The sequence below is a fragment of the Astyanax mexicanus genome, chromosome 24 (genome assembly GCF_023375975.1).
Source record: "Astyanax mexicanus isolate ESR-SI-001 chromosome 24, AstMex3_surface, whole genome shotgun sequence".
Taxonomy (NCBI): domain Eukaryota; kingdom Metazoa; phylum Chordata; class Actinopteri; order Characiformes; family Acestrorhamphidae; genus Astyanax; species Astyanax mexicanus.
Window position 1 is genome coordinate 17,127,684 of NC_064431.1, and position 27,487 is coordinate 17,155,170.

The following is a 27,487-nucleotide window of genomic DNA, read 5'->3' on the forward strand; positions in this document are numbered from 1 at the left end:
CTTGAGGCCGATCGGGCTCATCTTTTGAATCTGAGTAGCGGTGAGAAGTACTACCATATGACCAAGTCTCAGCCCTATAGGCCTTACGGTTTCTTCTGCCCAATCACTTCTATGGCAGAAAAAGAATAAGAATAATAATAATAATAATAATAATAATAATAATAATAATAATAATCAGAACAATTACAATAGGGTTTCTAGCACTACGTGCTCGAACCCCTAATAAATATAGCCGCAAGCGGCAATCATCGGGTTCAAGCACCAACTGGCACAATGGTGCATACTAGAGAACTGAATGGTGATGTGTAAAAAGGGCTAATATGATTGGAGATGCCCTGTCACATTTAGAGATTATTAAAAAATTTTCACCTGTTATTAATGTTGAGCAGAAGCCTTTCAACGTGATCAGTGCTTAAATTGTAAATTGTAATTGTAATGTCAATCTAGTGAACTTTGTAGGATATTCATCAAGTGAGTTAGATCTAGTCAAAATGTGTCTACATGTTATTGGTATTGATCAGGTGGTTTCAACCAGAATGTTTACAAAGTGGTGTTCAGATTGACCTTTTGACCTTTGCAAAACAAGCTGAAATGTTTTACCAAACAAGTTTACATTAACACAAATGAGTTCATTGTCTGACATGACATGTAATTACAAAGTTATTCTAAATCTAGTTCTGAATTAAATGGCGCTTCATCAAACAGCAACTGGCACAATGGTGCCTACTAGAGCATAGGATGGTGATGTGTAAGAAGGTGTAACACAATTGGAGACACTCTGTCACATTGAGAAATTATCAAAAGTCTTTCACCTGTTATTAATGTTGAGAAGAGACACAAAGGAGTGCATGTTCTGATATGACATGTAATTACAAATATATTCTAAATCTAGTTCTGTATTAAATGGCGCTTCATCAGAGTGATATTGTACAGAGGTCTTTGACATTGTGAGATTACAGCAAATACTGCAGAGTTACAGCAATTTAGGTTGAAAATTTCAAGGACGCTCAGACTGCTTGATGCCTGGACACTATTGTATGTGAAATTTTCACAAATGTTTTTATTGAATCTTAACCTAGAGACTCTACAGTGTGCAACAAGTCTGAAATGGCGGTGATAGGCCAAATATCCAGAGACTAGTATCAATATTGCTATTTTCAAACAATTAGCAGTTCTGAATAAACAAAGCACTTTTTAAACATAGTTGTATTGACAAATTTGTCAGAGCCACTGTACTAAATATGGCACAAACATTTAGATGTCAAAATAGTATAGTATGATTGACATGTATTCGATTTGTTGGAACAGCGCCCCCCAGTGGTCGGATTGTTTCAGCAATTTGCAGGTCACTACAGCGTCTCCACCTGAACATAACTGCCAAGTGTCATCCAGATTGGGCAACATTCAGCCTGCCAAAATGTCTGCTGAATGCTGATTGGCTGATGGTGTTCAGCCATGTTGATTGATTAAGTTGCCCTTTGAACATCCTTTAGAGGCTGTATGACAGATTCTGCATGCAAAGTTTCAGCTTGCTAGGTTGCACGGTTGCTGAGAAACAGTGTTCCAAATTTAACAATTGAAGTGAATGGGGCATATATCCGGAAGGACTAATTTGCATATGGTGGCCATATTGTTTACATATTTCAACTTTTTCTTAATGAATATTGAAGGCCATGCTCTCACGAGTGTTTTGATACCAAACATGCCAGGATTGATCAAAATTCCTAGGACTAGTTCGCAAAAGTATGTTTTGCATATTATGCAAATTAGCAAAAAATCTATATAGACGGAAGTGCATGGTCCAAATTGGAAAGTTGTAGGTATTGACCCAAGGAATCCATCAAACAAAGAATTTTGAATGTAGGTCTTATGGTTTTTGAGTTATTGAGAAAATTGTGAAAAATGAATTTCCTTGTTTATAGCGCCACCACTTGACCAATCGGTGCCATTTTTGTTGTCCACCGAGATGCACTGATCCTACATCTACCTACCAAGTTTCATTTCTCTATGACTTACGGTTTAGGCTGCACAACTGTTTTTACAGGAGAAAAAGAATAATAATAATAATAAGAAATATAGCCGCAAGCGGCGATTTACGGGGTTCGAGCGTCACAGGCAAAGAGGCCCCTGGAGGCCAATTAGGTTTAAAACCTGTTGCTGGTTGACCGTCATCACCAAACTGGATAACCAAGCTCGGTAACCAGCGTGACCATAAAGACCATAATGACAATGCTAGATGAGTGGTGTGAGTAAACTAGTTGAAAAGCATTGGTAAATTGAGCTGTAGTGTTCATCAGGTTTTATGTGGTGTCTTACTGCACTCTAGTGGGCATTTGGTGAAACAAATTCAGTTCTTAAATTGAAAAAACACAAGGCATAAAAAGGGCATATAAATAACCCGTATATAGTATATAAGTTTTGACCTGATTAACATTCCGCCTGTTAAAAGTTTGCTGGAATGTGATTGGCTAATAGTGACCACAAAAGTGTCCATATCAAATTTTCATTTGGTGTACCATTAGTGCATGGGCCATAGATGATAATTGGCTAGGATGACCTTGATAGCTTGTATGGTTCTAGAGAAACAGCTATCGAGCATTGGCCCCGCCCCCTGGGGGGGTGTATGTCTACTTAAACTGACAGGGTATCTGAGAATCATGTAATGATCAAAGGACTGAAGTGGTATTAGTGTCAGGTTAAGCATTCAAAAGTTATAAGTGTTAAAGACATTTTACTGCACCATGGTAGAACTCATTTGCATATGGCGGCCATATTGTTTATAAATGTAAAGATTTTTTTAATAATTATTGAGGAGTAAGCTCTGCTGAACTGTTTGACACCAAACATGTCATGATTGGTCAAGGATCCAAGGACAAGATCTCAAAAGTAGGTTTTGCATATTATGCAAATTTTAAAAAAAATTAAGTGGGTGGAGCATAAACAAGAATGACCCAGGCGGCTGACCAGCATGAACAAGAAGGATAAATATGTTCAATTAAGCAAGACAAGCAAGATTGAATAAGTTCAGCAGAGCTTTAATTTAGAATAATTCACCTGTAGCTGTTTCACCAAATGACCACCAGAGCGCAGCAAGAGACCACATATAACCTGCTGGAAATCTATCACTCTATCAGAAAGACAGAACATTCCCTATCAGTGTGTTTCTATTTATCAAAAAGAGAAGAAACGTCCGATTGGGCTCCAAATTGGTACTCATGATCAAGTGGTCTGTATATACATGAATGTAAATTTGTGTGTTGATAGGGTCAAAGGTTCCTGACTTCTGACCATTTAGGTTTGAAAAAAGTGATAATACAGGCTTATGGCCTACAAAATGGCTGTTGCTCTTTGGCCATATTAGAGGCAAAAAAATATCTGATTTGGCTCAAAATTTGCAATCAAGATCACAATATCAATCTATATATATATGTCAATTTCTGTGTCAATAGGGTCAAAGGTTCCTGTCTTCTGTCCATTTAGATTTGAAAAAAGCGATAATACAGGCTTGAGGCCTACAAAATCGCTGTAGTTTTCCAGCCGTTGTAGAGGCAAAACATGTCCGATTTGGCTTAAAATTTGCAATCAAGATCAGATTATCAGTCTATATATGTGTATAAATTTGTGTGTTGATAGGGTGAAAGGTTCCTGTCTTCTGTCCATTTAGGTTGGAAAATAGCGATAAATAGAATAAATTGAAAATAGTTATTTTTTCACTGTAGAGCCTACTGAAGACTTATTTGGCTCATAATTGGCACATGTACTTCAAATGTCATTGTTAATTAGTAGCTTCAACAGTTTTGGCATGTTTTAAACTTTGACAGAGTTTTGGCCAAATAACTCTGAAAAGGCTTTCACGTACATGTTTGATCAAGGTGTTGGGGCCATAAAAAGTTAAAATTCCAACATTTTTTTGATAATTATTTACCTACACGGTCTCAAGATTGTGAAAAGACCAAAGTTGATTTAATTGGTTGAATATCCAGGGACTAGTTCGAAAAGTGCAATTTTTACTCTACTGGCCACTGATGCAAAACAATACATTTTTGGTAAAGACATGTAATTACAAAGTTGTAAAGGTTACAGCAAAGCATACAACTCAAAAAGAATAACAAGCCTAGGTCACTTGTACCTTTAGATATAACTGATTTTCTGCTATAGCGCCCCCTAGAGGCCAATCAACGCCATATTTTAATGGATGATAAAAGGCCCTCATATACATGTACAATATAAGTATCGTCCTGATTGGTGATTGTTTAGCCTGTCAAAAGCTTGCTGTAATCTGATTGGCTAATAGCGACCACAAAAATTCACACATCAAAATATCCTTCGGTAGACCATTAGGACATAGGCCACAGAGGATACATGCCAAACGAGAGCTTGATAGCTTGTACGGTTCCTGAGAAACAGATTTTTAGCTTTGGCTCCGCCCCCTGGGGGCGTACGTCTACAAAGATTTACAGGCTACCTCAGAATCATGTTATTACCAAAGGTCTAAAGCGGCATTAGTGTCAGTTTAAGCATTCAAAAGTTACAGCTGTTAGAGTGAATTTTGGTGTGCCACGGTAAGATTAATTTGCATATGGCGGCCATATTGTTTACAAGTTTCAAGATTTTTTCGATAATTATTGAGGTTGGGACTCTGCTGAGTTGTTTGACACCAAACTTGTCAGGATTGGTCAAAAATCCACAGACTAGTTCGCAAAAGTAGGTTTTGCATTTTATGCTAAATAGCAAAAAATCTAAGTGGGCGGAGCTTAGTGGTTCTATTGACCTTTTTGATTTGCCATTAACCAAGGAATCAGATAATGCAAGAATTTTTGCTCTAGCTATCAGGGCGTGGGAGTTACGAGGCCAAACGCGTTGACCTTCGCCATAGCGCCCCCTTGAGGCCGATCGGGCTCATCTTTTGAATCTGAGTAGCGGTGAGAAGTACTACCATATGACCAAGTCTCAGCCCTGTAGGCCTTACGGTTTCTTCTGCCCAATCACTTCTATGGCAGAAAAAGAATAAGAACTATAATAATAAATATAGCCGCAAGCGGCGATTTACGGGGTTCGAGCGTTACAGGCAAAGAGACCCCCGGAGGCCAGTTAGGCTTAAAACATGTTGCCGGTTGACCGGCATCGCCAAACTGGATGAGGATGACCAGCATGACCGTGAAGACCAAGCTAGATTACCAGCATGACTAATCTGGATCACAAACTTGTTGACCATATTGACCAAGCTGGAAGACCATAATGACCAAACTGGATGACCACCATTACTATGAGGACAAAGCTGAATGACCAGCAGGACCATAATGACCAATGTGAATGGCCAGCATGACCAAGCTGGATGGCCAGCATAACCAAGCTGGGTGACCAGCGTGACCATAAAGACCATAATGGCAATGCTAGATGAGTGGTGTGAGTAAACTAGTTGAAAAGCATTGATAAATTGAGCTGTAGTGTTCATCAGGTTTTATGTGGTGTCTTACTGCACTCTAGTGCGCATTTGGTGAAACAAATTCAGTTCTTAAATTGAAAAAACACAAGGCATAAAAAGGGCATATAAATAACCCGTATATAGTATATAAGTTTTGACCTGATTAACATTCCGCCTGTTAAAAGCTTGCTGGAATGTGATTGGCTAATAGTGACCACAAAAGTGTCCATATAAAATTTTCATTTGGTGTACCATTAGTGCATGGGCCATAGATGATAATTGGCTAGGATGACCTTGATAGCTTGTATGGTTCTAGAGAAACAGCTCTCGAGCATTGGCCCCGCCCCCTGGGGGGGTGTATGTCTACTTAAACTGACAGGGTATCTGAGAATCATGTAATGATCAAAGGACTGAAGTGGTCTTAGTGTCAGGTTAAGCATTCAAAAGTTATAAGTGTTAAAGACATTTTACTGCACCATGGTAGAACTCATTTGCATATGGCGGCCATATTGTTTATAAATGTAAAGATTTTTAAAATAATTATTGAGGAGTAAGCTCTGCTGAACTGTTTGACACCAAACATGTCATGATTGGTCAAGGATCCAAGGACAAGATCTCAAAAGTAGGTTTTGCATATTATGCAAATTTAAAAAAAAATTAAGTGGGTGGAGCATAAACAAGAATGACCCAGGCGGCTGACCAGCATGAACAAGAAGGATAAATATGTTCAATTAAGCAAGACAAGCAAGATTGAATAAGTTCAGCAGAGCTTTAATTTAGAATAATTCACCTGTAGCTGTTTCACCAAATGACCACCAGAGCGCAGCAAGAGACCACATATAACCTGCTGGAAATCTATCACTCTATCAGAAAGACAGAACATTCCCTATCAGTGTGTTTCTATTTATTAAAAAGAGAAGAAAAGTCCGATTGGGCTCCAAATTGGTACTCATGATCAAGTGGTCTGTATATACTTGTATGTAAATTTGTGTGTTGATAGGGTCAAAGGTTCCTGACTTCTGACCATTTAGGTTTGAAAAAAGTGATAATACAGGCTTATGGCCTACAAAATGGCTGTTGCTCTTTGGCCATATTAGAGGCAAAAAATATCTGATTTGGCTCAAAATTTGCAATCAAGATCACAATATCAGTCTATATATGTATGTCAATTTCTGTGTCAATAGGGTCAACGGTTCCTGACTTCTGTCCATTTAGATTTGAAAAAAGCGATATTACAGGCTTGAGGCCTACAAAATCGCTGTAGTTTTCCAGCCGTTGTAGAGGCAAAACATGTCCGATTTGGCTGAAAATTTGCAATCAAGATCAGATTATCAGTCTATATATGTGTATAAATTTGTGTGTTGATAGGGTGAAAGGTTCCTGTCTTCTGCCCATTTAGGTTGGAAAATAGCGATAAATAAAATAAATTGAAAATAGTTATTTTTTCACTGTAGAGTCTACTGAAGACTTATTTGGCTCATACTTGGCACATGTACTTCAAATGTCATTGTTAATTAGTAGCTTCAACAGTTTTGGCATGTTTTAAACTTTGACAGAGTTTTGGCCAAATAACTCTGAAAAGGCTTTCACGTACATGTTTGATCAAGGTTTATGGGCCTCAAATAGTTAAAATATCAAGATTTTTTTGATAATTATTTACCTACAGGGTCTCAAGATTGCATCAAGACCAAATTTATTTTGATTGATTAAGGACTTAAAGACAAGTTCGAAAAGAGCAATTTTTACTCTTTTGGCCACTGATGAAAATCTTTGCATTTTTGGTAAACACATGTAATTACAAAGTTGTAAAGGCTACAGCAAAGTATAAAACTAAAAAAGAATAATAAGCCTAGGCCACTTGTACCTTTAGATATAACTGATTTTCTGCTATAGCGCCCCCTTGAGGCCAATCAACGCCATATTTTAATGGATGATAGAAGGCCCTGAGATACATGTAGGGTATAAGTATCGTCCTGATTGGCCATTGTTTAGCCTGTCAAAAGCTTGCTGGAATCTGATTGGCTAATAACGATCGCAAAAATTTGCATATCAAATTTTCCTTCTGTAAAACATTAGGACATAGGCCATAGATGATACATGCCAAAGGAGAGCTTCATAGCTTGTACGGTTCCTGAGAAACAGATTTTTAGCTTTGGCTCCGCCCCCTGGGGGCGTATGTCTACACAGATTGACGGGCTACCTCAGAATAATGTTGGCATCAAAGTTCTAAAGTGGCATTAGTGTAGGTTTAAGCATTCAAAAGTTACAGCTGTTAGAGTAAATTTGGGTGTGCCACGGTAAGATTAATTTGCATATGGCGGCCATATTGTTTACAAATTTCACAATTTTTTCGATAATTATTGAGGTTGGGACTCTGCTGAGTTGTTTGACACCAAATATGACAGGATTGGTCAATGACCCTAGGACAAGTTCTCAAAAGTAGGTTTTGCATATTATGCTAAATAGCAAAAAATCTAAGTGGGCGGAGCTTAGTGGTTCTATTGACCTTTTTGATTTGCCATTAACCAAGGAATCATATAATGCAAGAATTTTTGCTCTAGCTATCAGGGCGTAGGAGTTACGAGGCCAAACGCGTTGACCTTCGCCATAGCGCCCCCTTGAGGCCGATGGGGCTCATCTTTTGAATCTGAGTAGCGGTGAGAAGTACTACCATATGACCAAGTCTCAGCCCTGTAGGCCTTACAGTTTCTTCTGCCCAATCACTTCTATGGCAGAAAAAGAATAAGAACTATAATAATAATAATAATAATAATAATCAGAACAATTACAATAGGGTTTCTAGCACTACGTGCTCGAACCCCTAATAATAATAATAATAATAATCAGAACAATTACAATAGGGTTTCTAGCACTACGTGCTCGAACCCCTAATAATAATAATAATCAGAACAATTACAATAGGGTTTCTAGCACTACGTGCTCGAACCCCTAATAATAATAATAATAATAATAATAATCAGAACAATTACAATAGGGTTTCTAGCACTACGTGCTCGAACCCCTAAATATAGCCGCAAGCGGCGATTTACGGGGTTCGAGCGTTACAGGCAAAGAGACCCCTGGAGGCCAGTTAGGCTTAAAACATGTTGCCGGTTGACCGGCATCGCCAAACTGGATGAGGATGACCATCATGACCGTGAAGACCAAGCTAGATTACCAGCATGACTAATCTGGATGACAAACTTGTTGACCATATTGACCAAGCTGGAAGACCATAATGACCAAACTGGATGACCAGCATGGCAAAGGTGGTTGGCCAGTATGACCAAGCTGGAAGACCACCATTACTATGAGGACAAAGCTGAATGACCAGCAGGACCATAATGACCAATGTGAATGGCCAGCATGACCAAGCTGGATGGCCAGCATAACCAAGCTGGGTGACCAGCGTGACCATAAAGACCATAATGGCAATGCTAGATGAGTGGTGTGAGTAAACTAGTTGAAAAGCATTGATAAATTGAGCTGTAGTGTTCATCAGGTTTTATGTGGTGTCTTACTGCACTCTAGTGGGCATTTGGTGAAACAAATTCAGTTCTTAAATTGAAAAAACACAAGGCATAAAAAGGGCATATAAATAACCCGTATATAGTATATAAGTTTTGACCTGATTAACATTCCGCCTGTTAAAAGCTTGCTGGAATGTGATTGGCTAATAGTGACCACAAAAGTGTCCATATCAAATTTTCATTTGGTGTACCATTGGTGCATGGGCCATAGATGATAATTGGCTAGGATGACCTTGATAGCTTGTATGGTTCTAGAGAAACAGCTATCGAGCATTGGCCCCGCCCCCTGGGGGTGTATGTCTACTTAAACTGACAGGGTATCTGAGAATCATGTAATGATCAAAGGACTGAAGTGGTATTAGTGTCAGGTTAAGCATTCAAAAGTTATGTGTTAAAGACATTTTACTGCACCATGGTAGAACTCATTTGCATATGGCGGCCATATTGTTTATAAATGTAAAGATTTTTTTAATAATTATTGAGGAGTAAGCTCTGCTGAACTGTTTGACACCAAACATGTCATGATTGGTCAAGGATCCAAGGACAAGATCTCAAAAGTAGGTTTTGCATATTATGCAAATTTAAAAAAAAATTAAGTGTGTGGAGCATAAACAAGAATGACCCAGGCGGCTGACTAGCATGACCAAGAAGGATAAAGATCTTCAATTAAGCAAGACAAGCAAGATTGAATAAGTTCAGCAGAGCTTTAATTTAGAATAATTCAACTGTAACTGTTTCACCAAATGACCACCAGAGCGCAGCAAGAGACCACATATAACCTGCTGGAAATCTATCACTCTATCAGAAAGACAGAATATTCCCTATCAGTGTGTTTCTATTTATTAAAAAGAGAAGAAAAGTCCGATTGGGCTCCAAATTGGTACTCATGATCAAGTGGTCTGTATATACATGAATGTAAATTTGTGTGTTGATAGGGTCAAAGGTTCCTGACTTCTGACCATTTAGGTTTGAAAAAAGTGATAATACAGGCTTATGGCCTACAAAATGGCTGTTGCTCTTTGGCCATATTAGAGGCAAAAAATATCTGATTTGGCTCAAAATTTGCAATCAAGATCACAATATCAGTCTATATATGTATGTCAATTTCTGTGTCAATAGGGTCAAAGGTTCCTGACTTCTGTCAATTTAGATTTGAAAAAAGCGATAATACAGGCTTGAGGCCTACAAAATCGCTGTAGTTTTCCAGCCGTTGTAGAGGCAAAACATGTCCGATTTGGCTGAAAATCTGCAATCAAGATCACAATATCAGTCTATATATGTGTATAAATTTGTGTGTTGATAGGGTGAAAGGTTCCTGTCTTCTGTCCATTTAGGTTGGAAAATAGCGATAAATAGAATAAATTGAAAATAGTTATTGTTTCACTGTAGAGCCTACTGACGACTTATTTGGCTCATACTTGGCACATGTGCTTCAAATGTCATTGTTAATTAGTAGCTTCAACAGTTTTGGCATGTTTTAAACTTTGACAGAGTTTTGGCCAAATAACTCTGAAAAGGCTTTCACGTACATGTTTGATCAAGGTTTATGGGCCTCAAGTAGTTAAAATGTCAAGATTTTTTTGATAATTATTTACCTACAGGGTCTCAAGATTGCATCAAGACCAAATTTGTTTTGATTGATTAAGGACTTAAAGACAAGTTCGAAAAGAGCAATTTTTACTCTTTTGGCCACTGATGAAAATCTTTGCATTTTTGGTAAACACATGTAATTACAAAGTTGTAAAGGCTACAGCAAAGTATACAACTAAAAAAGAATAACAAGCCTAGGCCACTTGTACCTTTATATATAACTGATTTTCTGCTATAGCGCCCCCTTGAGGCCAATCAACGCCATATTTTAATGGATGATAGAAGGCCCTGAGATACATGTAGGGTATAAGTATCGTCCTGATTGGTCATTGTTTAGCCTGTCAAAAGCTTGCTGGAATCTGATTGGCTAATAACGATTGCAAAAATTTGCATATCAAATTTTCCTTCTGTAAAACATTAGGACAAAGGCGATAGATGATACATGCCAAAGGAGAGCTTCATAGCTTGTACGGTTCCTGAGAAACACATTTTTAGCTTTGGCTCCGCCCCCTGGGGGCGTATGTCTACACAGATTGAGGGGCTACCTCAGAATCATGTTGGCATCAAAGTTGTAAAGTGACATTTGTGTAGGTTTAAGCATTCAAAAGTTACAGCTGTTAGAGTAAATTTGGGTGTGTCACGGTAAGATTAATTTGCATATGGCGGCCATATTGTTTAAAAAATTCTCAATTTTTTCGATAATTATTGAGCTTGGGACTCTGCTGAGTTGTTTGACACCAAATATGACAGGATTGGTCAATGACTCTAGGACAAGTTCTCAAAAGTAGGTTTTGCATATTATGCTAAATAGCAAAAAATCTAAGTGGGCGGAGCTTAGTGGTTCTATTGACCTTTTTGATTTGCCATTAACCAAGGAATCATATAATGCAAGAATTTTTGTTCTAGCTATCAGGGCGTAGGAGTTACGAGGCCAAACGCGTTGACCTTTGCCATAGCGCCCCCTTGAGGCCGATCGGGCTCATCTTTTGAATCTGAGTAGCGGTGAGAAGTACTACCATATGACCAAGTCTCAGCCCTGTAGGCCTTACGGTTTCTTCTGCCCAATCACTTCTATGGCAGAAAAAGAATAAGAACTATAATAATAATAAATATAGCCGCAAGCGGCGATTTACGGGGTTCGAGCGTTACAGACAAAGAGGCCCCTGGAGGCCAGTTAGGCTTAAAACATGTTGCCGGTTGACTGGCATCACCAAACTGGATGACCAGCATGGCAAAGGTGTTTGGCCAGTATGACCAAGCTGGATGACCAGCATTGCTATGATGACAAAGCTGAATGACCAGCAGGACCATAATGACCAATGTGAATGACCAGAATGACCTAGCTGGATGGGCAGCATAACCAAGCTAGGTGACCAGCATGACCATAAAGACCATAATGACAATGCTAGATGAGTGGTGTGAGTAAACTAGTTGAAATGCATTGATAAATTGAGCTGTAGTGTTCAGCAGGTTTTATGTGGTCTCTTGCTGCACTCTAGTGGGCATTCGGAGAGCCTAGCAGTGAGGCATGACAAGGGCACATATTAATAACCAATAATATCAATAATAGTACATAAGTTTTGACCTGATTGATATTCAGCCTGTCAAAAGCTTGCTGGAATGTGATTGGCTAATAGTGACCACAAAAGTGTCCATATCAAATTTTCATTTGGTGTACCATTAGTGCATGGGCCATAGATGATAATTGGCAAGGACAACCTTGATAGCTTGTATGGTTCTAGAGAAACAGCTATCAAGCATTGGCTCCGCCCCCTGGGGGGGTGTATGTCTACTTAAACTGACAGGGTATCTGAGAATCATGTAATGATCAAAGGACTGAAGTGGTATTAGTGTCAGGTTAAGCATTCAAAAGTTATAAGTGTTAAAGACATTTTACTGCACCATGGTAGAACTCATTTGCATATGGCGGCCATATTGTTTATAAATGTAAAGATTTTTTTAATAATTATTGAGGAGTAAGCTCTGCTGAACTGTTTGATACCAAACATGTCATGATTGGTCAAGGAGCCAAGGACAAGATCTCAAAAGTAAGTTTTGCATATTATGCAAATAAAAAAAAAAATTAAGTGGGTGGAGCATAAACAAGAATGACCCAGGCAGCTGACCAGCATGAACAAGAAGGATAAATATGTTCAATTAAGCAAGACAAGCAAGATTAAATAAGTTCAGCAGAGCTTTAATTTAGAATAATTCACCTGTAGCTGTTTCACCAAATGACCACCAGAGCGCAGCAAGAGACCACATATAACCTGCTGGAAATCTATCACTCTATCAGAAAGACAGAACATTCCCTATCAGTGTGTTTCTATTTATTACAAAGAGAAGAAAAGTCCGATTGGGCTCCAAATTGGCACTCATGATCAAGTGGTCTGTATATAAATGTATGTAAATTTGTGTGTTGATAGGGTCAAAGGTTCCTGACTTCTGACCATTTAGGTTTGAAAAAAGTGATAATACAGGCTTATGGCCTACAAAATGGCTGTTGCTCTTTGGCCATATTAGAGGCAAAAAATATCTGATTTGGCTCAAAATTTGCAATCATGATCACAATATCAGTCTATATATGTATGTAAATTTCTGTGTCGATAGGGTCCAAGGTTCCTGACTTCTGTCCATTTAGGTTTGAAAAAAGCGATAATACAGGCTTGAGGCCTACAAAATCCCTGTAGTTTTCCAGCCGTTGTAGAGGCAAAACATGTCCGATGTGGCTGAAAATTTGCAATCAAGATCAGATTATCAGTCTATATATGTGTATAAATTTGTGTGTTGATAGGGTGAAAGGTTCCTGTCTTCTGTCCATTTAGGTTGGAAAATAGCGATAAATAGAATAAATTGAAAATAGTTTTTTTTTTCACTGTAGAGCCCACTGAAGACTTATTTGGCTCATACTTGGTACATGTGCTTGAAATGTCATTGTTAATTAGTAGCTTCAACAGTTTTGGCATGTTTTAAACTTTGACAGAGTTTTGGCCAAATAACTCTGAAAAGGCTTTCACGTACATGTTTGATCAAGGTTTATGGGCCTCAAATAGTTAAAATGTCAAGATTTTTTTGATAATTATTTACCTACAGGGTCTCAAGATTGCATCAAGACCAAATTTGTTTTGATTGATTAAGGACTTAAAGACAAGTTCGAAAAGAGCAATTTTTACTCTTTTGGCCACTGATGAAAATCTTTGCATTTTTGGTAAAAATATGTAATTACAAAGTTGTAAAGGCTACAGCAAAGTATACAACTAAAAAAGAATAACAAGCCTAGGCCACTTGTACCTTTAGATATAACTGATTTTCTGCTATAGCGCCCCCTTGAGGCCAATCAACGCCATATTTTAATGGATGATAGAAGGCCCTCATATACATGTAGGGTATAAGTATCGTCCTGATTGGTGATTGTTTAGCCTGTCAAAAGCTTGCTGGAATCTGATTGGCTAATAGCGATCGCAACAATTTGCATATCAAATTTTCCTTCTGTGAAACATTAGAACATAGGCCATAGATGATACATGCCAAAGGAGAGCTTCGTAGCTTGTACGGTTCCTGAGAAACAGATTTTTAGCTTTGGCTCCGCCCACTGGAGGCGTATGTCTACACAGATTGACAGGCTACCTCAGAATCATGTTGGCATCAAAGTTCTAAAGTGGCATTAGTGTAGGTGTAAGCATTCAAAAGTTACAGCTGTTAGAGTAAATTTGGGTGTGCTACGGTAAGATTAATTTGCATATGGCGGCCATATTGTTTACAAATTTCACAATTTTTTCGATAATTATTAAGTTTGGGACTCTGCTGAGTTGTTTGACACCAAATATGACAGGATTGGTCAATGACCCTAGGACAAGTTCTCAAAAGTAGGTTTTGCATATTATGCTAAATAGCAAAAAATCTAAGTGGGCGGAGCTTAGTGGTTCTATTGACCTTTTTGATTTGCCATTAACCAAGGAATCATATAATGCAAGAATTTTTGCTCTAGCTATCAGGGCGTGGCAGTTACGAGGCCTAACGCGTTGACCTTCGCCATAGCGCCCCCTTGAGGCCGATCGGGCTCATCTTTTGAATCTGAGTAGCGGTGAGAAGTACTACCATATGACCAAGTCTCAGCCCTGTAGGCCTTACGGTTTCTTCTGCCCAATCACTTCTATGGCAGAAAAAGAATAAGAATAATAATAATAATAATAATAATAATCAGAACAATTACAATAGGGTTTCTAGCACTACGTGCTCGAACCCCTAATAATAATAATAATCAGAACAATTACAATAGGGTTTCTAGCACTACGTGCTCGAACCCCTAAAAATCTTAGCAAAAACAATAGGGTTCTACGCACCTTCGGTGCTTGAACCCTAATAATAAGAAGAAAAATCTTAGCAAAAACAATAGGGTTCTACGCACCTTCGGTGCTTGAACCCTAATAATTGTGCTATGAAGGGGACTTGATTGCATTCTTATTTATCCTTGAGAGTCTGATCAGTGATCAGTGAGGTCCGGTTCTGGTGTTGAATGATTAGTTCTGGCACTCCAACACATCCCAAAAGTAATGGATGGAGGTCCATCAATCCAAAGAACATATTTATTTGTCTGCATGCAGTTAGCATCATGCTAATTGGTAAGGTACACATGTTAGCGACATAAGCATCAGAGATCCAGAGCAGAACGTTAATCTGACCTTCTAAAGGATCTTTTCTTTCGATTTCTTTATGGAACGCAGACGTACGTCTGAGCGCCGCTGTAGGTGGCGGAGGTGGTGGGTGGTGTTGGGGCAGGAATGAGGGGGTGGATGTCAGGTTGGGGGGGTGAACACCTTGCGCAGGCATGTGTTGAGAGCTTAAGCCTGTTGTAATATGGGATCACATGCAGCGCTGCAGGGGGAGTTGGGAGGAACAGCCAAAGGGCCAAAGAACAGCCATTGTTTTGGGGGAAAGAAATGCGGCGGTGGGGGTTTGTGGAACAGAAAGCTCCGGAATAAGGCGTCACATGGACAACGTGACCCGAGGGGCCCCTAGGGGCGAGGCCGTGTGCCGTCCGGCAAACCAGCAACAGGAGAAGTGAGAGGAGTGACAGAGAAGAGAGAAGTGAGAGAGAAGTAAGAGAGAAGTAAGAGAGAAGTGAAAGGACTAAGAAGGAAGTAAGAGAGAAGTGAAATGAGTAAGAGAGAAGTGAGGGGAGTGAGGGAGTGAGAGAAGAAATAAGGAAGAAAATAGAGAGAGAGGTGAGGGCGGAGGAGTGAGAGAGAAGTTAAAGAAGTGAGAGGAGTGAGAGAGGGGTGAGAGGAGGAGAGATGAGAAGTGAATGAGGAGAAAAGTGGAGTGAAAAATGAGTGAGAGGAGAGTGAGAGAGGGTGAGACGAGGAGCGAGAGAGGTAGTGTGAGAGGAAGAGAGAGAGAAGTGAGAGGAGGAGAGACGAGAAGTGAATTAGGAGAGAAGTGGAGTGAAAAATTAGTGAGAGGGGAGTTAGAGAGGAATGAGACGAGGAGAAATGAGGAGAAGAAGAGGAAATGAGATGAGGAGAGGAGAGAAGCGAGAGAGGGCATAAGAGAGGAATTAAATGAGTGAGAGGAGAAAAGCAGAGAGAGAGAAGTACAAAAGGAGTGAAAGAGGAGGTGTATGAAGAGTATAAAGAGTGAGTGAGGAGAGAGGCACACTGAGAAAGTGAGAGAGAGGAATGAGAAAGGAGTGAGTCAGAGTTAGAGAAGAGAGAGGAGGAGTGAGGGAGGGAGGAAGAAGTGAGAGAGACAAGGAGTAAGAGGAGGAGTGAGAGGAGGAGGGAATGAGTAGGAGTGGAGGTAACAGATCAGTGCTGGTAATAAACAGGAGGTTATTATAAACAGGAGGTTATTAATCAGTTATAAACATGTGCATCTTGTTGTTTGCATGCATATTAATAATCCATCTGACAAGTTCCTTGATCCACCAATCCGACAAACAGAAGGTGGGACATTGGGAGGCGGGACAGCGGGAGGCAGGATGTCAGGAGGTTGGACGTTGGACAGCAGCGTAAAACTTCACAGCCTGGTGTAAATTACTCCACTCAGACCTCATAATCACCACTGTGCCTACTGTTATGTCATCCATCACCTTCTGTAATTACAGTTATTTACCAGCAGCATCTAATATTCTCACATTCCCAACAGATTAAAGCCAGGAAATACAGCCAACCTGCAAATTATACAACATTAACCTGATACCCAGGGGGGAGGGGGCGTGGGTGCAGATATGGTTGGATGAGTGGGGGGGGGACTTTGGGAATAAATCATACATCATAATTTTAAAAAATCATAATGCTGCAATTGTTTAACATACAGTGTAATCTTTTTTATTAGATTTTTCTGAGGAACTTTAAAAAAGTGGAAATGAAAAAGACGTCATTTTGGCTCTTTAAATGATGCAATACTATATTTTTAGTTTAGTTTGAGTTTAGTGAGAGTCTCAGAGCTAACGGGAAAATATCCCAGACTGCATCTGAACCAGCACCTAAACTCAGACTCAAGCAATTAATCAGACCCAATCAGATTCAACCTAAACCCTGTTCCACTGGCAGCGTTTCCACACTGTAAAACCCGATAAGTTGACTAAACTCAAAACTTTTGTTGTAACCGATTACCTAATACATTTTTAAGTTCATGTAATATCATTTATAAGTACAATGAACTTAACAAATACATATACACATATATTTAAAATTAATATTTTTCTGAACTTGTATTTAGTCTTCTTTCATTCTTTCAGTCTGGTTTCATTCAACTATTTTTTTAAATACTCATAGAAAAGTAGATGAAAGAAAACAGTAAAGAATTAAAAGTACTGAGAGCACAGCGAGAACACAGAGTTACTGCAGCTCAGTAGGGGTGAGCGATATGGCCCTAAAATAATATCACGATATTTCATGGTATTTTTGCGATAACGATACCCCTGGCAATAACACGGATTTTTTTTTCCAAGAATGCACTACTGCACAATACCAATAATGCACTCCATATATCTCCATATATCCAGTACTGCAGTAAAAATAATGATACTGGACAGATATAATCTCTCTCTAGAAGATATATATTGGGAAATGAGAACAGTGTGATTTATTCTTTTGCTAAAAACAGCAAAAAAGTAGTACCCTGAGGTGATAATAAGGGATGGGTGATATGGCACGATATTTTAGGGATTAATATTGTTCACGATATTAATTTTCGCATATGATATAATATGGCACACCCCTACAGTTCAGTAAATGATGCTTGTTCTACAGCCTCCAATACAGAGGCCAAGTATTTAATCATAATATAAGAGCTACAAGTTTACCTAAGGTAGCCCCGGGTGAATCACTACACACTGATGGTGAGTGTCAGAAGCTGTTGGACACACCCAGTATGCAAATAGATTTTGTCACAGAAGCCAATGGAAAAGAAGCTGTTAATGGCAACAGACTAAACTCTGTTATTATAAGTCTCAGTTTAAGTGTATATGTGCCCACAAATGTTCAATTAACTCAAAATAGTTGAGTGATGTTTAGAAATCTCCAATTTTATGTAAAACAGACTTAATTTTTTTGGGTTCAAACAACTTCTGGGTTTACGGTGCATTCACACCATTTAAAACTACCATTGGTCTGGAAATTAAAATGCAAATTTAAAGGATCTTTTGGATGTTCTTCTAAGCCGGCCTGCTGGTCCTGAGGAGGACCACTGGTTCCTCCTCAGATGCTCCAACCAAGGTTATAATAGGTTTTTTTTTTTCATTTTCAATATAGTTTTATTAATTTTATTTCGTTTTCACTTTTTCTACTCCAGTTCAGTTAGTTTTAATTCGTTTTTAGAGTAGGTTTGCTAGTTTTTATCAGCTTTAATTTTTTTTATAAGACCTTAGTTTTAGTTAGTTTTTAATAATTTAGTATTAGTTCTAGTTTTTTTTTCATACTTTGGGTTATTTGTGAGATGCAGGATTCAAATAGGTGTTATGTAATAACAGAGAAAACAAAGAAACCAACTTTAAAAATATATTCCTTTTTTCGTACTGTAATAACAGCAGTAAAGCATGGAGAGGAGTGGGGGGGTTGGGGGATGTGGGTTGGTGAGTGGCTGGTGAGGGAGGAAGTAATTGGCGACAGTTTCCTCACCTCCGCTCTACAACTTCCTGCTCGCACTTATCAACCAGAGAGAGAGACTTCCTATACACACACACATACACATACACACACACATTCTCTCACACACACACTGATAAGGATTATGGTGCTGATTATGATGATGGTGAGGAATGTGATAATGGTGATCGTGATGAGGATGGTTGTGATGGTGATACAGGTGATGATCATGATAGTGATTATGATAAATAGTGATGATGGTTGTAATGTGATGTTATTGATGAGGATGATAGTGATGGTGATGATGATAAAGGTGGTGATAATGATGGCAATTATGGTGGTGAAAGTAATGGTGGTGGTGGTGATCGTGATTATAGTGATGAAGATGGTGGAGATGATGGTGACCCTAATGGTCATGAAAATGGTAATTACGATGATGATGGTGATTATGATGGTGACACGGTGATGGCGATGGTGGTGATGGCAGTGAATGCAATGATGGTGGTGATAATGATATTAGTGATGATGATTGTGGTAATGATAGCAATTATGGTGATTATAGTAATAGTCATGATGGTGATTATGGTGATGGCGTTGATTGTGTTTATGAAGGTAATGGTGGTGATGATGTTAGTATGATGGAGGTCGCGATGATTATGACAATGATGGTGATTATGGTAATTATGGTAATTATGATGATGGTGATGAATGCGATAATGGTGATAGTGAGGGCGATGAGGATGGTCGTGATAATGATTGTAGTGGTGAAGATGATGGTGATGACAGTGAAGATTATGATGGCGGTGATGATGATAGTGTGATGATGGTTCTGATGTGACAGTGATGAGATATGACAGTGACGGTGGTGATGGCAGTAATGGTGATGAATGTGATGGTGGTGGTAATGATGTTAGTGTTAATGATGATTGTGGTAATTATGGCGATGATTGTAATTATGATAATGGTCATGATGGTAATGGTGATGAATGTGACGGTGGTGGTAATGATGTTAGAGGTAATGATGATTGTAGTAATTATGGCGATGATGATAGTGGTGATTATGGCGATGATTGTGATTATGATAATGGTCATGATGGTGATGGTGATTAATATGATGGTGGTGGTAATGATGTTAGTTGTAATGATGATTGTGGTAATTATGGCAATGATTGCGATTATGATAATGGTCATGATGGTGATGGTGATGAATGTAATGGTGGTGGTAATGATGTTAGTCGTAATGATGATTGTGGTAATTATGGCAATGATTGTGATTATGATAATAGTCATGATGGTGGCAGTGATGAATGTAATGATGGTGGTAATGATGATTGTGGTTATTATGGCAATGATTGTGATTATGATAATGATGGTGATTACGGTGATGGTGTTGATTGTGTTTATGAAGGTGATGGTTATAATTGTAATCAGTTCAGTTTTTGAACACAGTGAGGAAAGTGTAAATGTTCTGTTCTTCTAGGTTGTGTAAAAGCTGATGTGGATCAGACCGAACCGGCGTTGCCTGATTTTTAACTGGACACTGCAGGACACCCCACTCACCCTCCTGCTGTTCACTCACACAGATTACATAACTCCTGCCTGGATTTACACACACACACACACTTCCTGCTGGAGGAATAAAGGCCCTGTGTGCCCCACAGCATGTGACCCCCCATCCCCCCATTTACCTAACCCTCACAGCTAAGAGAGCGAGAGAGCGAGCGAGAGAGTGAAAGAGAGAATTTAATTCGTTCTCGTACACTTGTTGATTGGCATGGTTACTAACACTGAGATTGGTGACAGTATAAGTTAGCATTGTTAGCCTAGCGTCTCCTATTATGAATTAAAAAGGCACATATCATAGTGTCGGAAGCTAAAGAGTGTTCGGAATGACACTGCAGCTTACTCAACACCCCCCCACCACCACCATTACAAAGGATTGCATTGTGTTGGAAAAGCTTATGGGAGACTGACTTCACCACTTACACCAAACAAACACACTCAGACCAGTACTGTCCACAGAGCAACCCAACCCAACACACACTCGGACCAGTACTGTCCACAGAGACACCCAACCCAACCCAACACACACTCAGACCAGTACTGTCCACAGAGCAACCCAACCCAACACACACTCGGACCAGTACTGTCCACAGAGACACCCAACCCAACCCAACACACACTCAGACCAGTACTGTCCACAGAGCCACCAAACCCCAACCCCAATACACACACTCAGACAGTACTGTCCACAGAGCCACCCAACCCAATCCAACACACACTCAAACCAGTACTGTCCACAGAGCTGCCCAACCCAACCCAACACACACTCAGACCAGTACTGTCCACAGAGCCATCAGACCAAAACCCAATACACACACTCAGACCAGTACTGTCCACAGAGCCACCCAACCCAACCCAACAATCACATTCAGACCAGTACTGTCCACAGAGCCACCCAACCCCAATACACACCCTCAGACCAGTACTGTCCACAGAGCCACCAGACCCAACCCCAATACACACACTCAGACCAGTACTGTCCATAGAGCCATTAGACCCATCCCCAATACACACACTCAGACCAGTACTGTCCACAGAGCCACCCAACCCAACCAAACACACACTCGGACCAGTACTGTCCACAGAGACACCCAACCCAACCTAACACACTCAGACCAGTACTGTCCACAGAGCCACCAGACCCAACCCAACACACACTCGGACCAGTACTGTCCACAGAGCCGTCCAAACCCAACCCAACACACACTCAGACCAGTACTGTCCACAGAGCCACCAGACCCAACCCAACACACATTCAGACCAGTACTGTCCACAGAGCCACCAGACCCAACCCAACACACACTCAGACCAGTACTGTCCACAGAGACACCCAACCCAACACACACTCAGATCAGTATTGTCCATAGAAACACCCAACCCAACACACAATCAAACCAGTACTGTCCACAGAGCCACCCAACCCCAACCCCAACCCCAATACACACACTCAGACCAGTACTGTCCATAGAGCCACCAAACCCAACCCAACACACACTCAGACCAGTACCGCCCACAGAGCCACCCACCCCAACCCAACAATCACACTCAGACCAGTACTGTCGATAGAGCCGCCCAACCCAACCCAACACACACTCAGACCAGCACTGTCCACAGAGCTACCTGACCCCTATACAAACACACTCGGACCAGTACTGTCCACAGAGCCACCCAACCCCAACCTAACGCACACTCGGACTAGTATTGTCCACAGAGACACCCAACCCAACCTAACACACTCAGACCAGTACTGTCCACAGAGCCACCAGACCCAACCCAAGACACACTCTTACCAGTACTATCCACAGAGCTACCTGACCCCAACACCCAGACCCTTCTACATGCGCAAACCAGCAGTGTTTCATTTATTCTGTCCTTGGTCTATCTTCACTTAGTTTGGAATGACTCAGGCTTATGGTAAAACTGAGCCAGCTCTCCAAGAAAAAGATCAACTTTGTAAAGCGTGAAATTGGTTTTGACGGAGGACCACAAACATCCGTTTTGTCTTGGCCAGCCGAAAGAAGCCCGCCGTTGTTTCCCCCGAGGCCAAGCTTCAAACAGAAGTTAAATCTAATTACACTTCAATCCCATGCTGCCTCTGAGCTGCGCCGCGATAAGCCAGTGGGACAGTGCTGTTTAATTCTGGTTTATTATCACAGCTCGTCTGACGGAACAATTCTTAATAGCCAGGATCCACCTGCAGCTTCAGGACAGTCCTAGTCCCAGCTTCTAGTACAAGACTTCCTTCAACATCTCGCATTTAGAAAGAGTAGAGAACTGAACTTAGAGTCTGAACGTTTCCTGATAAAAAAATCACTGCCTAATACTGAGAACCCTGTAGAACCTTAGCAGAGTCACACACAGAGACCCTTCTTTATACTCAGACCAGTAATGTCCATAGAGCCGCCTCGCAAACGTCAGAACGATCTGATACTGAACGACTGTAACCTGCAGGGGTGTCGCCTGGCCTGGGCTTCCAGGGCTTTGGCCCCGAATAATTTTCCAGTAGCCCCGAATCGTTTTGCTCAGCGCAGCTGTATTATTAATGAGGAGTCAATGGAAAATCTTTTGCCAACAGCCAATCAACTCGCTGTTTTTGCGGAGCACGGCGGGCTAGTAAGGAAGACCCCCCCCCCGCCTCGCTGGGGAGGATTTTTGAGAGTTTTCAAGTTCTTTCAGCGGGTTGCAGTGCTGATGTTAAAACATATATGGTAGAGCTGGGCAATATGAAAAAAATCTTATCACAATATAGTTTTCCATATCAGCCAATATCGATATGTATCACGATATAAGTCAAATCACTTTCTGCTACACTTAAAGGTTTCTTTTTACTCATAAGTGAGAGAATAAGGGAGTTATGGCCAAAATCACGAGCAGGCTCAGAGCCTTGTGGACAGACACTAGGATGTTCACATCTTGCCGGGTGGGTAAAAGGTGCTCAGACAGCTTTTAAATTCATTTTAAAAAGTCATTATACATCCACACAGGTCCGGAACACCCCCCCTCCCGCATGTATGGACCTTAAAACAAGTACAAGGGGACAAATATATAAACTAAAAAAAACTCAGACCCTTTACATTATTTTTCTGTTTAATTTAAATTGCAATAGCACTTGGATTTTTAATACAATTATATTTAATCAAGGGATTATTCCCCTCCCTGAATGCAGGCAACTACATAAAGCAAAATACAAGAGTATATCACAGTGTTCATTTTGACATGTGATTTTGATACAGTTTTAGTCTTAGTCTTTTGACTAAAAAGTATAATAGTTTTAGTTACATTTTAGTCCATTAGTTACAATTTAGTTACATTACTAAGATTAGATAAACTTACCTGGATAAGTGATATAGAGATACTGTACTCTGTCCACTCCATTAAAATTAATTTATCCAACTATGGAAAAAAATAAGAGACCACTTAAAAATGATGCGTTTCTTTGATTTTACTAAACCTCTAGAATATGATCAAGAGGAAGATGGATGATCGCAAGCCATCAAACCAAGCTGAACTGCTTGAATTTTTTGCACCAGGAGTGGCATAAAATTATCCAAAAGCAGTGTGTAAGACTGGTGGAGGAAATAATTGATTTCTGAACTCTTAAAACTTTATGAATATGAACTTATTTTCTTTGCATTATTTATGTTCTGAATGCTCTGTATTTTTGTTGTTTTTTCAGCCATTTCTCATTTTCTGCAAATAAGTGCTCTAAATTACAATATTTTTATTTGGAATTTGGGAGAAATGTTGTCCGTAGTTTATAGACTTAAACAACAATGTTAATTTTACTCAAATATATACCTATAAATAGCAAAATCAGAGAAACTGATTCAGAAACAGAAAGTGGTCCCTTGTTTTTTTTTGCAGAGCTGTATGTTATAGTCACTACAGACTGTAATAAAAAAGACTTTATTTTCTTTGGCAAACAATCATCTCAGGAAAAAAGTAAGAAAAGTAAAAAAAATTAAAGTATCCTAAAATCTCCTGAAAGTAACATCCAGCCTGTGTGAATGTTTCCTATAATATACATTTTATAGTCATTTTTAGAGTAATATATAAGTATATCAAACTATCAAAATGTAGTACAATTGGAGGGCATGACAAAAATTATCCATGATTAATCGACTAATCATACAAATAATCGTCAGATTAGTCAACAACTAAAAAAGTCATTAGTTGCAGCCCTACTGCAGACCGAGATTTGAACGAAGTTTTAACGTTATAATGATTTCTTTTAATTTACGTTCATTTCACTCAGAACTGAAGAACTGAAGTGTTTATAAACCTGTGCTCCTGCACTGACCTTTAACCAGTATAATCTCTAATATAAATGAGTACACACTCGTCACACCTCATACTGAACTGATATCAGTGAGTCACTCTAAAAACTAAACAAAGGAACAGATGGTACATCAGGTCCAGGTTTGGTAATTTGGGAAACAGTCCAGCGAGTCCAACACCAGCATTGAGTCTCCTAATACACACTGGAAAAGGTAAAATCACCACTTTCTCAAACAACATTAGAGAATTTTAATAATTGTATTATTATTATCGTAATGATTTAACATGAAGGAGTGTCAGAGAACTTTCTAGACATTAAATTTGCAATTTATTTAACTTAAACGCAACTTAAATTAAGACTTTAGTTGCAGTGTCTTAGTAGATTTTACTTCAATAATGTAGCACCATATTAACTTATGAATGTTCCCTATTGGTTCCTGACATAATTTATTATTGCATAATGGGTGTGTCCCCCACCACTAACTCACCATCAGTGTGCACTCTTGCCCACTAGGGCTATCTTTCCTTGGGTATTCAGTTATATTTTATGTAATGATTGACTGTTTGGCCACAGTGTTGTAGGCAATAAGAGCAAGTTACCATTTATTTACTGTGAAATGTGATTTCATGCTGGCTAACAGCTAGTGCTGGGTGATATGGGAAAAATAATATATCACAATATGGAATTTTTTATATCACGATGACGATATATCATGATATTTCACATTTGAGTATGTTTTCAGTTATATGCAGAGGTGGAAAAAGTACTGAAAATTGTAATTAAGTAAAAGTACCTTTACTTTGCTAAAATTCTACTCAAGTAAAAGTAAAAGTACCCATCTAAAAATCTACTCAATTTAAAATGTACTTTGAGTAAAAGTTACATAGTTACTTTTAATTATTTGATGTAAAAAAGTACAAATCATAAATTAAATCTTTTTAATGAATTATTATTCCAAATAATAATTTGGACCTTTCAGGCAGTATTTATTCAGACCACCACATAAATCATTTTCAAGAACAAGTGGAATAGGTTTCTATGATCCATTTTTTTCTTTACTGTTAAAAAGTTATGGTCATATAGGTGACTATTAACTTTTTTTAACTTACCATTGCTATGCTTTAATTGCTATCTACATGTTTTTTTTTACATTCAAGCAGATTGTTTAATGTTTCCAATAAAAACTTAAGCAATTATCATGAAAAACATAAAATCATACAAAAAAATATTGAATATGCACATATCGATGCACAGTTGATTCACACAGCGTCCCTCCCGCTAACCATATAAACACTGCTGGGAAAAGTTCAGCTGCGCTGCCACGGAGAACAAAACTCAAATTTGTTTTTTTTTTCCTCAGCAAATAATTTACTCAGTAACGGGGAGTTTTCCAATGTAGTGAAGTAAATTACTTGTGTCAAAATGTACTTGAGTAAAGGTAAAATTACCTATTTTAAAAACTACTAAGAAAATTACAAATTACTCATAAAATCTACTCAATTACAGTAATTTGAGTTAATGTAATTCATTACTTTCCACCTCTGGTTATATGACAAAATAATATAATTGCTTCCTTTTTTCCAACTTTATTTCGAACTGACATTAAACCAAACTTTCACAAATGAAAATAACTACCTTTTAGTGCAGCAATATATGCATCAAATGAAAACAGATGAGGTAGATGCAGTAGCCATTTTTTTTTTCAGTTATCAAAATACACTTAACATTTTGTAAAGTGTCCATCAAATAACGTAAAGCAGCGTCATGTCGCAAAACCACATTATGAAGCTTTTTTTTGCAAAGATTACTTTATTATCACTTATATAAACTAAGTTTATGCAAAGTGACCACACCAATACATTGTAGCCTACTTTATATATTTGCATGAATAATTTATGAAATTACTGAAGAAACGATACGGACGATAGAAGGTAAGTAGCATGATAGACACTTTTCTGACGTCCCCACGATATTTATCTTCATATTACACAGTACACAGCTGCAGTGATAGAGCTCTGACCTTGATTAATTTTCCTATGCAATGAATACAGGGTGATTTATCCTCTATTTAAAAAAAACACCAAAAAAAGCTCACACTATGCAATAAGCAATAGTTATGCAATAGATAGTCATGCTTAATAAAAATATATTGGCAATCCTCTCAATATTTTTTTTTTTTTTTTTATAATAAATAGCCCTTCTTAATAACTCAATGGTGGAACCAATAGTTATAATAACTATTGTAATACACTGCCTGGCCAAAAAAAAGGTCACAGCCAAAAAAAAGGTCACATACTCTAATATTTGGTTGGACCACCTTTAGCATTAATTGTGGCACACATGCATGCATTTCTGTGGCATTGTTTCCATTGTTTTCCTAAATTTCCTTCGGGATAAATAAAGTATCTATCTATCTATCTATCTATCTATCTATCTATCTATCTATCTATCTATCTATCTATCGATCTATCTATCGATCTATCTATCTATCTATCTATCTATCTATCTATCTATCTATCTATCTATCTATCTATCTATCTATCTATAAGCTTCTGCAAAGTCACAAGATTTATTTCAATCCAGTGTTGCATTATTTTTTCACCAAGATCTTACAGCAGTATTGATGATGGTAGAGTCTGACCACTGCACAAAGCCTTCTCCAGCACATCCCAAAGATTCTCAATGAGGTTAAGATCTGGACTCTGTGGTGAACAATCCATGTGTGAAAATGATGATCTCATGCTTGCTTGACCCTGCACTCTTTCACAGTTCCAGCCCATTGCCATCTTGGAATATGATTGTGCCATCAGGGAAGAAAAAATCCATTGATGGAATAACCTGGTCTATATCCAGTATATTCAGGTAGTCAGCTGACCTCATTCTTTCAGCACATACTGTTACTGAACCTAGACCTGACCAACTGCAGCATCAACCCCACATCATTACATACTTAAATCCAGGTGCTTTCAAAAGCTTCAGAAAGGAACACCAGGCAGGTCCAGAAACCGGA

At 38.9% G+C, this 27,487-nt stretch overlaps 1 protein-coding gene across 5 annotated transcripts in view; it reads right to left on the reverse strand.

Moving 5' to 3' along the window:
* The window catches only part of lrp1aa (low density lipoprotein receptor-related protein 1Aa), a 187,080-nt gene that overhangs the window by 143,653 nt on the left and 15,940 nt on the right, over positions 1 to 27,487 (reverse strand). The window lies entirely within an intron of this gene.